Below are 10,078 nucleotides of genomic sequence, written 5' to 3'. Positions count from 1 at the left end.
GGTTGAAGCCGGCGTTATAACGCTAGGGTAAGCCGATTGAAAACGGCAAGACTCCGACAAGTATAAGAGTATAAACTGCTCCTTGATACTCCAACAAGTACAAGAGTATAAACTGTTTCTCCATACTCCGATAAGTATAAGAGTATAAACTGCTTCTCACTCCAAAGAGTATACGAGTATAAACTGTTTCTCATTCCTCCTACCGGTATATGAGGTTAAACTGCTCCCTGATACTCCAACAGGTATATGAGTCTAAACTATTTCCCACCATTGACGGGAAGTTCCTGGAGGATATTACGCTAATATTCTTAAGGATAACCCGGTCGGACAACCAAGTCAAACCCAGTTCCAAGAGAGAAACTGGGGGTGGATTATCCAATGCATCGGGAAGTTCCCGAAAGAATACCACAGGGGTATTCTTAGGGATAACCCAATCATTGTGGAATTGGTGAACAAGAAATTCACATTCAAACTCTAAAAGTCAGAATGTCCCTTCTTATTCCCTAACTCTTATGAGTTATTTTTGTGAGAAGAGATCCAATCCTCTGATAGGTTAATCTTCCCTCACCAAACCACCCGCTGATCAAATCAAACGACAGTGGACCCACCAACATTTCCATCTGCCAGTCATTGGCATTTCTCAGATTTAACATGCTAGGTCCTAAACGCCTAGCGTTAAAATCTCCCTTTGAGTGATGACACGAGTTGGCACTTTCTTTGCTACCCGTATTCCACTCTCTTCGCTTTCTGGTCAAACCTATAAAAGTTAGGGCCAAAGCCAAAATCCCCTCTCGATTCCTCCAATGAACGAGAGGTCCACCTTCAAATCGAGCGATCAAACCTTCTGACAGTTAGGATCGTCTCAAACTCCTGCTTGGTCAAACCTTCATACAGTTAGGACCACAATCAAAATCCCCTCTCGATTCTCCCAACGAACGAGAGGTCCACTTTCAAAATCGAGTGATCAAACCTTCCGACAGTTAGGATCATCTCAAACTCCTGCTTGGTCAAACCTTCCTACAGTTAGGACCAAAATCACAATTCACTCTCGATAAACGAGAAATTCATCTTTGGTTCAGTAACCAAACCTTCCGACAGTTAGGGTTATCTGAATCTTTTCGATTCTCGGAGTGGAGATCCCACTCCTAGTTTCACCATTCTGGATTCTGGGGGTGGAGATCCCACCCCAAGTCTCCTTTCCGGCCGAAGATAGAATATAAAATTCTTCCTCTTCAGCACCGGGAGATAGAATATAAAATTCTTCCTCTCCCGTTTCTCAATCTGTCTTTGCTTTTAGAAAAGACACGATTGTCAAATCCGGGCACTCGATGCACGGGGAATTTTATCCCGAAGCCTGAGTAGGGATAAGTCAACGCCTAACACGCGTTGCCGGGTAGTCTATTCCCGTGAGAAAGACGAAGTCTATGTAATCAAAATCATAGCATTAAGTCTAAGGGAAGCAATTCTCTTAGCACAACGTCACATGTGAAACGGGTTTAATAATTCACATGCTAGCCCGATTCAAACGGTAATCGGTAAAGGCACATCAAACCCGTTGATGGCTGGGGGTTTGCCAAAAATCCCAAAGCCTACGTCTAACACGCGTTGCCGGTTAGTCTTTGACCGTAAAAAAGGACAAAAGACCACATATTCAACATTGTGGCAGGTTGTTATTAATAACACCATAATCCGTGCCTCACACGCACGGGGAATTTTATCCTGAATCCTAAGTAAGGATAAGTCAACACCTAACCCGTGTTGCCGGGTAGCCTATTCCCGTAACAATAGCAAAGCCTATGTATTCAACATCATAGCACAAAGTCTAAGAGAATTCACTCTCTTAGCACAGCGTTACAATCCACATACTAGCCCGACTCAAACGGTAGTCGGTAAAGGCTAATCAAATCCGTTGAAGGCTGGGGATTAGCCAAAAATCCTAAAGTCAACGCCTAACACGCGTCGCCGGGTAGTCTATTCCCGTGAGAAAGACGAAGTCTACGTATTCAATATCGTAGCACTAAGAGCGTTAACTCTCTTAGCACAACGTCACATGCGGAACGGACTTAAACAATCCGCATGCTAGCCCGACTCAAACGGTAGTCGGTAAAGGCTAATCAAATCCGTTGATGGCTGAGGATTTGCCAAAAATTCTATAACTGCGAGTCATTGACGCATCAACTCCACTAGTTGATCTCGTGACTTGAGCACCCAACAAATTCAGGATAAAATCCACACATGCAGATGAATCAGCTTTTACAGATTGGTCCTGCAAACCCTCCACAAAACTTCAGCCGAATTTTCACAAAAAACCCCCACAAAATTTCAGCCGAATTTTCACAAAACCCCCCAAAGATTTTGGCCAAAAACCTCTCTCTTGAAAATTCAAGTGTGAAAAGGGTTAATTCAAATGGGGGGGACCATAAACCTCTCTCTTGAAAATTCAAGTGTGAAAAGGGTTATTTCAAATGGGGGGGACCATAAACCTCTCTCTTGAAATTCAAATGAAAGAGGGACTAAAAGACGAAACGGAGGGGACCACTAAGGGGGAGACACCACTAGGTGTCTCGGCAAAACCGAGACACCTCAAGGGTGTCTCGGCTTTGCCGAGACACCTCATGGGTGTCTCGGCAATGCCGAGACACCCCTTTGGTGTCTCGGCCTTGCCGAGGCACCCAAGGGTGTTTTGCCCGAGTTTTGACCCCCGCGCGACAGTTTGATACCACGAATCATTTCTTTTACCCCCCAATGTTTCCACAAAAGTTGATTTTCCCGCACCGACAGTTGAAAATGGGGGTGAATTATATTTGATTTTATCTCATTGTTACACACACCCACTTGAGCTTATTGTATTTGCATACATAGTATATTAGGGTTGTGAGAGATTGTAACATTGAGTTGTGCTTCATTGTGTTCTCATCTATTGTAGAGAACAAATTTATATTTGTTACATTGTGAGTGTTGTAAGGTTTTCGGTGAGCTAGAAACCGAGTGTGTAGTGAGGTTTTCGGTGAGCTAGAAACCGAGTGTGTAGTGAGGTTTTCGGTGAGCTAGAAACCGAGTGTGAGGAGTGACGTTGATCGGTGAGCGTTGAAAACTGATACTGTGAGGTGTAAACGTTATTCGGGTGAACGTAGAAAACCCGGTTGATAGTGGATTTCTCCCCAAGAGTGGGGAGCGGAGACGTAGGACGGAAGGTCCGAACTCCGTGATCATATAGTGTGTTTGAGTGTGCCTTGGCGTTCATTTATATTTATGTTCATATCTTATATCGCCATTGTCCATAGCTCATTATTTATATGATCCACTATCTAGTTCATATTGTTTACCCCTTGTGTTAGTTTATATATCCTTGCATATATATATATTTCATCATATAGGATATATCTCATTGTTTACATTGCTTATCCTAGCTCATAATTCTTGTGGTATTTCAAACTTGCTAGGATAACTTGTTAATTAATTTTAATTGGCATTTAATCGGATTAGATTAGCATAAGACCCTAATCACCCCCCCCCCCCCCCCCGATATATAATTTATCATATAGGATATATCTCATTGTTTACATTGCTTATCCTAGCTCATAATTCTTGTGGTATTTCAAACTTGCTAGGATAACTTGTTAATTAATTTTAATTGGCATTTAATCGGATTAGATTAGCATAAGACCCTAATCACCCCCCCCCCCTCTTAATATACTATGTATGCAAATACAATAAGCTCATGTGGGTGTGTGTAACAATGAGATAAAATCAAATCTAAACTCAATATAAAACTAGCTTTAATAGAAATGATAATTAAACAAAACAAAATGTAAAGCTAGAAAGAGTTTAGAAATTCTTCTCAGAAAAACAAGATGGAGAGGAGGATTGAAATGAAGTTCAGACACTGTGAATGATCTTCTCCACTTGTAAACAATCTTCAAACCAAACAGACTTTGAACCCAACTAAAACCCTTTTCAAAAACTCTTTAAAACTTCTTCAAAACTCTTTTATGGGTTACTGAAATAGAAGGGGGTTTGGGAGTTTATATAGGAAAAGAAACAACAGCTAAAACCCAAAACCAAATCAACAAAAATCCCAGAAAATCAGGAAACAGATTTTTGTATAACATTACCGTTGGGAGTCTGGTGGTCGACTAACGAAATTTTTGGTCGACCGACGAAATCATTCGGTCGACCGACGAAATTTTCGGTCGACCACGATCCAGATCGAAAACGAGAAAAAACAAACAGAGACTACATCGGTCGACCGGTGCGGTCGACCGACAGAAAAATCGAGCTCTCGGTCGACCGCATCGGTCGACCGACAAACTCTCTGCTGCCCACTGACTAAATAACATAGGTCCGGTCGACCGGTGCGGTCGACTGAGAACTGATATATGAAAATCTGATTTTGAAAACTGTTTTTTTGATTTTAAAACCCTGTTTAAAAATATCAAATAAATTCCAAAAAATGTAAAACTTTGGGGAATGATTGTAGACATGATAATAAACATGCTACAATGACTGGTTTCCAAAAAGGACTTCCCAAATGAAAAATATCATCATTTTGCAAAATAGTCCAAAACACGAAAATATAAACATATGAATTTTGACATTTAGGCTAAACCAAGTTTTGAAACTCTGCACAATGATTTTGTAGACTTAATAACATATGTATATGATTATTGTTAAGTCCAAAAACTAAGAATATGATATTTTCACAAATATATTAGAGAATGAAACATAGGAGTATGTATATGAAAATATATTTGTTTCATATCTAAGTAGTTAAACCAAATCACAATAATAAATATGAAATATGTAATCTCATATTTATAAACATGAAAACCAAAACTTGTGTTGTATATATATGTGACTACATATATATACAAGGAAACCAATAAAATGATATGATCGTTAAAGCTCTATTCCATCCATCCTCCAACTACGTTATTTGTCTATAATAAATAAGAAAACACAAATACTAGACAAACAACATTAGTGGTAAATTGTTTGTTAAACATCATCAAAACAAGAAGGCCAGCAGTCATGATAGCTTCATCGCACTACTCCTCAAATCGGGAACCTGCCCAAGAATCCTCTCACATACTTTGGCCCAATTATGGTCATCGGTGCCTGTAACAACCAGGCCATCGATGAGGAGCCCAAGTATGATATCTACGTCCTGAAGTGTAATGGTACACTCCTCTATATGCATATGAAAGGTGTTGGTCTCCGGTCTCCACTTCTTAATCGGTGCATTGATAAGAGCCCAGTCAAGCCTAATATACCTCACTGATGAACACTCCTAAAACCCGGCCCGAGCTACTAAATGTAGTACTCGATCATCCTCCATCTCCCAGCCTGAGTGACTCTGGGAATGGTCCACTATGTTGATTTCTGCTATGGGTTGTACATTATGAAAGCACCCTAGAGGGGGGAGGGGTGTGAATAGGGTTTATGCTAATCTTATTAGATATTAATGCCGATTAAAACTTACTAACAAATATATCCTAATAATATAGATATACAATAGATTAAGGTAAGGATATATGAACAAACAATAATTAAACAAGAGTGATAGTGTAAACAAATAGTGGACACAAAGAGCAATCCAAAGATAATAATATGATCACGGAGTTCGAACTTTCGGTCCTACGTCTCCGCTCCTTACTCCCAGTGAGAAATCCACTATCGACACACCCGGTTTGGAAGCCAGAACTTCTCTACACATTCAGTTTTCTATCTCATCGAAAATTGTACAAGTCACTCACAATGTACATACACAAACTACAACCTCAAGTGTCGGTCCTCACATATCGCCTCCCTCAAGTGCTCGGATTTACTACCTCGCTCTAGGATTTACTACCGACGCCACTCCTCTTGGTATCGACTATGTCCTCACCACACACTCATCTTGGTGTAAATGTGTATTACAAAGTGATACTTTCACAATAAGGCTCAATTACAATTACAAGATTTATTCTCTATAATAGATGAGAACACAATTTAGGCTCACTCTCACAATATCACAATCTAACAACCCAATATATAATGTATGAAATACTAGAAGCTCAAATAGGGATGTGTGTGATAAATTTGAGTTTAAATGAAATCTAACTCAATTAGCAAACTAGCAATAATAAGAATATAAAAATCAGTAATAAATTGCTAGAGAAAAGAGTTAGAAAAACTTCTCTATAAACACATAAGAGGATGAAGAAGATTGATGATGAATTCATCAATTGACGATGTAAGCTTCCTCTTTTGTAAACAAACACCAAACTCAAACTTGAGAAGAAACAAACTTTATAACTCTTTTAAAACTTATTTTTAAAATATTCTTTTCTTCTTCAGAAGTGAAATAGTATGGGGTATATATAGGATGAAGAAACAAAGCCCCAAAACCAAGAAAAACTAAGAAACAGACAAAAAACGGAAACTGGAAAACTAGCTGTTACAGCATCGGTCGACTGATGAGCTGAATTAGTCAACTGATGAGCTGACTGTTACAGGCAGCTAACAGCTTATCAATCAACTGATAAATCTCTTCAGTCGACTGATAAGGTTATCAGTCGACTGGTCAGTCAACCGAATAAGAAACAGAAACTTTTAAAGATTACAGGCAATTTCATCAGTTGACTGATAAAAATCATCAGGCGACTGATAACATGTTTTTAGCCTAAATTGAATAGTACAAACAAAATTCAAAATTATTTTGACATAATGAGTATGCTCTATGTTTCTGAAGCAGTCCTATGTCGATGCTTCCCCATCACTCTCAAGGGAAGTGCTAAGTTCTGGTGGAATGCTTTGGAGAAGAGATCCATCGATAATTTTTGACAACTCAGTCAGAAGTTTATTCATCACTTTCTGGCCGACACAAAGCAGAAGCTTCCTCCTCACGTGCTGATTGAAATGAGGCAAGGACCAGACGAAAGCCTCCGAGCCTACTTCAAGAGATTTTTAAGCGAAGAGGTTGGAAGTCAACGATCCCGAAAGCACAGTCGCCATGTCGGCACTTGTAGTAGGTCTCCAGAACAATGAATTGGTCGATTTTCTTACCAAGAAGCTAGTTGCCAACTATGAGCAGTTAATGTCCAAAGCCCATGGATACATGGATATGGAAGATGCCCGGGCTTACAAGGCTTCAACAAGAAGAATGGAGACTCCTGATGCCATAATTCCGACCCCGACAACTGTGGTCGTCCCTTCAAACCCTCCAACGACAATGTCGACCCAGAATCCTTGGAAATATAAACCTATACTAAGTATACCAAGAGTGAATCATATGAAGCTTGAACTTGATTGGTTGACTTGATTTACATAGGCTTCAATATCCATGTAGCTCGTTTTCCTGTGTATACTAAACAACACAAAACAAAATATTAAAAACAATATTAGTCGTAAATTGTTTGTTAAATCATCATCAAAACAAGAAGGCTAACACATTAATCAAAATTGATAAAATTTATTGAGAAAATTTAAAACTAGCGCCAAAAATAAGAAATATATATACAACATTTTTTATCTGTCCCAAGCCAATCTTTGTGAATGATGATCTGTCTGAAGGTATAATACATCAGGCTGCCTCTGTCCCGGATCCATAAATGGATATCTCTGAGATTAAAAAACAATATGTTAGATTTTCAAGTTAAATGACTTAATCATATGTATTTTGATGGCCAAAATTAAGTAAAGAATACATCCAACATAGAAAAGTAAAATAAGAATAGAACATGCATAACGATTGTCACATATTCAAGATTCAAAATAAAATGTTATATATTACAAAAATGATTGTCACATGCGAACAAGGATTAAAAATAAAAAGTTATATATTACAAAAACCATAAGCGATATATTCCGTACAATTGTCCCCAGAAGCCTAGTTGGACAATTGCTTTTGTTGTGGCCCGGTTGATCGCACCTACTACACTTATTTTTCCTTATGATTCCTTCTCGACCATCATCCATATTATTTCTAATTTGTATGGAACGAGGTTGCCCAGCTGATCTTTTATACAAAGGAGGTAATATCCGTGGCCAGCCTTGTGTCCAATGTCGACTATCATATGGTGGACAAAAATACTCTTTGTACGTTTGTTGATATTTATAAGTTGAATACCAATCTACAACGAATGTATAGTGTGAAATCCTCATACCATCCTGTAGATCCGAGCCAGCCATGACAACATGGGAATAAGGAAGCCATTGTAATTGTGGTATATCGCAAGTGCATGTACAAGTGTGATCCACTAGCATATTAACTTTGTAAGAGCGACTTTCTCTATGTGATATTCCCTCAATGACCTCCCATTCATTAAAACTGTATCTAACGACACGAAATAATCGAGCTTGCACAATCCAATCCGCTAATATGCCTTTAACCTTCAGCGTCAGCTCTGACGGGATATTTGCACCAAGTGTGTGTCGTTTGAGGAAGAATTTATTAAGTCTGTAAAATATTTTTGCAACTAATGACTATATTGGCATGCCGTGTGCTCCCCTAAGCACACCATTGAAACTCTCAGAAGCATTAGTGGTCATCATACAAAACCATTTCCCGCCATATTCACATAAAGCCCACTTATCAACATTGTTCGGACCTAAACTAGTCTCGATCCAATCATGTGCAGCTCGTGAAATGAACTTAATCCTCTCATGTAGTTGCTCATAAACTAATTTTTTAATTGTACATCTAGCTTACCAAAGAAGATCTTGAAGCTGCACTTGTCCATGCTTCCTCTTGAAGTTGTCCCTAATATGTCGCAAGCAATAGCGACGTTGATGTGGCGACGAAAAATATCATTAGAGCGCTATTAGAATTCTTTTCATCGTATCGGATATGAATGCAATCGATCACATTCGCGCACTAGGGATATGATATCTAATGCATGTAAAAAACCATGCCTAAATTTTCGTGTTTTTAACATCAACCACTGCAAAGGCCAAATGAAATAAACTGCTATCTGTGTCTACTTCGGTTGCAACAAGCAAAATGCCTTTATATTTACTGTACAAGTAGGTACCGTCAATGCTAAGAAGATGATGAGAATATCTGAATCCCTCAATACTAGGCCCAAATGCCCAAAATACACATGTGAACCGTCCGCCATCAACATGGTCTGATGATACTTCGTACACTATCCCCGGATTTTTTTTGAGTGCTTCAAGATAATATGGTAAGATCTCATAAGATTTGTCCTAATCTCCGAATATTTTTATCATCATTTTCCTCCTAACATTCCAACACTTATTTTATGATACATCCAAGTTGGTCGCTTTATGCACTAAAATACGAATATCATTTGGCCTTAGATCAAGATCCTCCCTTAGTTTAGGCATAATCAATTGATATATGAAAGAGGCTGACACGTTTTTATGATTCATCTCTAATCAAGGATTGCTACAAGTGTGAAGTTCGTTGTAGTGTGTTATTTTAAATTGCGCTCCTACTCTTACACCCAAGCGTGAATTAAGCTTCCAAGGACATTTTGCATTTCCATCATGGTGCCCACTACTATCTTCTTCCTTACCTTTTTTGCGGTAAAAATAAACTACACTATAGCTTGTTGCATTGCTTTTTGTCTGCCTAAACTTGACATTTAATTAGGATGACCCACAAACGAAGTGCATGAATCAATTTCTCATTACTTTCAAATAGATCGTCCTTTCTGAATGAGAAGTCCTCGCCTTGTGTAACATCAACTACATTAGTGCCAATAAAAATACTTTCCATCGTGGAGTTATCAATCCATTCTTCTCCACGAAGTTCATCAGGCGGGGGATCCTTTAACACGACATACTCATTGTTAGAGTAACATCGGTCAATATATTGGTTGTCCCCTTCATCACGATCTATCAAACACGTCATACTATTAGTTTGTAAATCATTCTCTTCATCACCATCCTCAGATTCGACACTTACATTATCATCTTCTATCGTCACTCTTGTGGAAGGCATTATACTTTGATGGGGAGCACTATCATCAAAGCATTTGAAGTGCCCATAAGCGAATGACCGCTCAAGTATTGTGACTATGTCCATCCTATATCTTGTTGCGGAGATAAAAAGCCGGCTGAGTCAACTTCA

This window comes from Asparagus officinalis, chromosome 3 (genome assembly GCF_001876935.1).
Source record: "Asparagus officinalis chromosome 3, Aspof.V1, whole genome shotgun sequence".
Classification (NCBI taxonomy): Eukaryota; Viridiplantae; Streptophyta; class Magnoliopsida; order Asparagales; family Asparagaceae; genus Asparagus; species Asparagus officinalis.
This window is presented reverse-complemented; position numbering follows the sequence as displayed.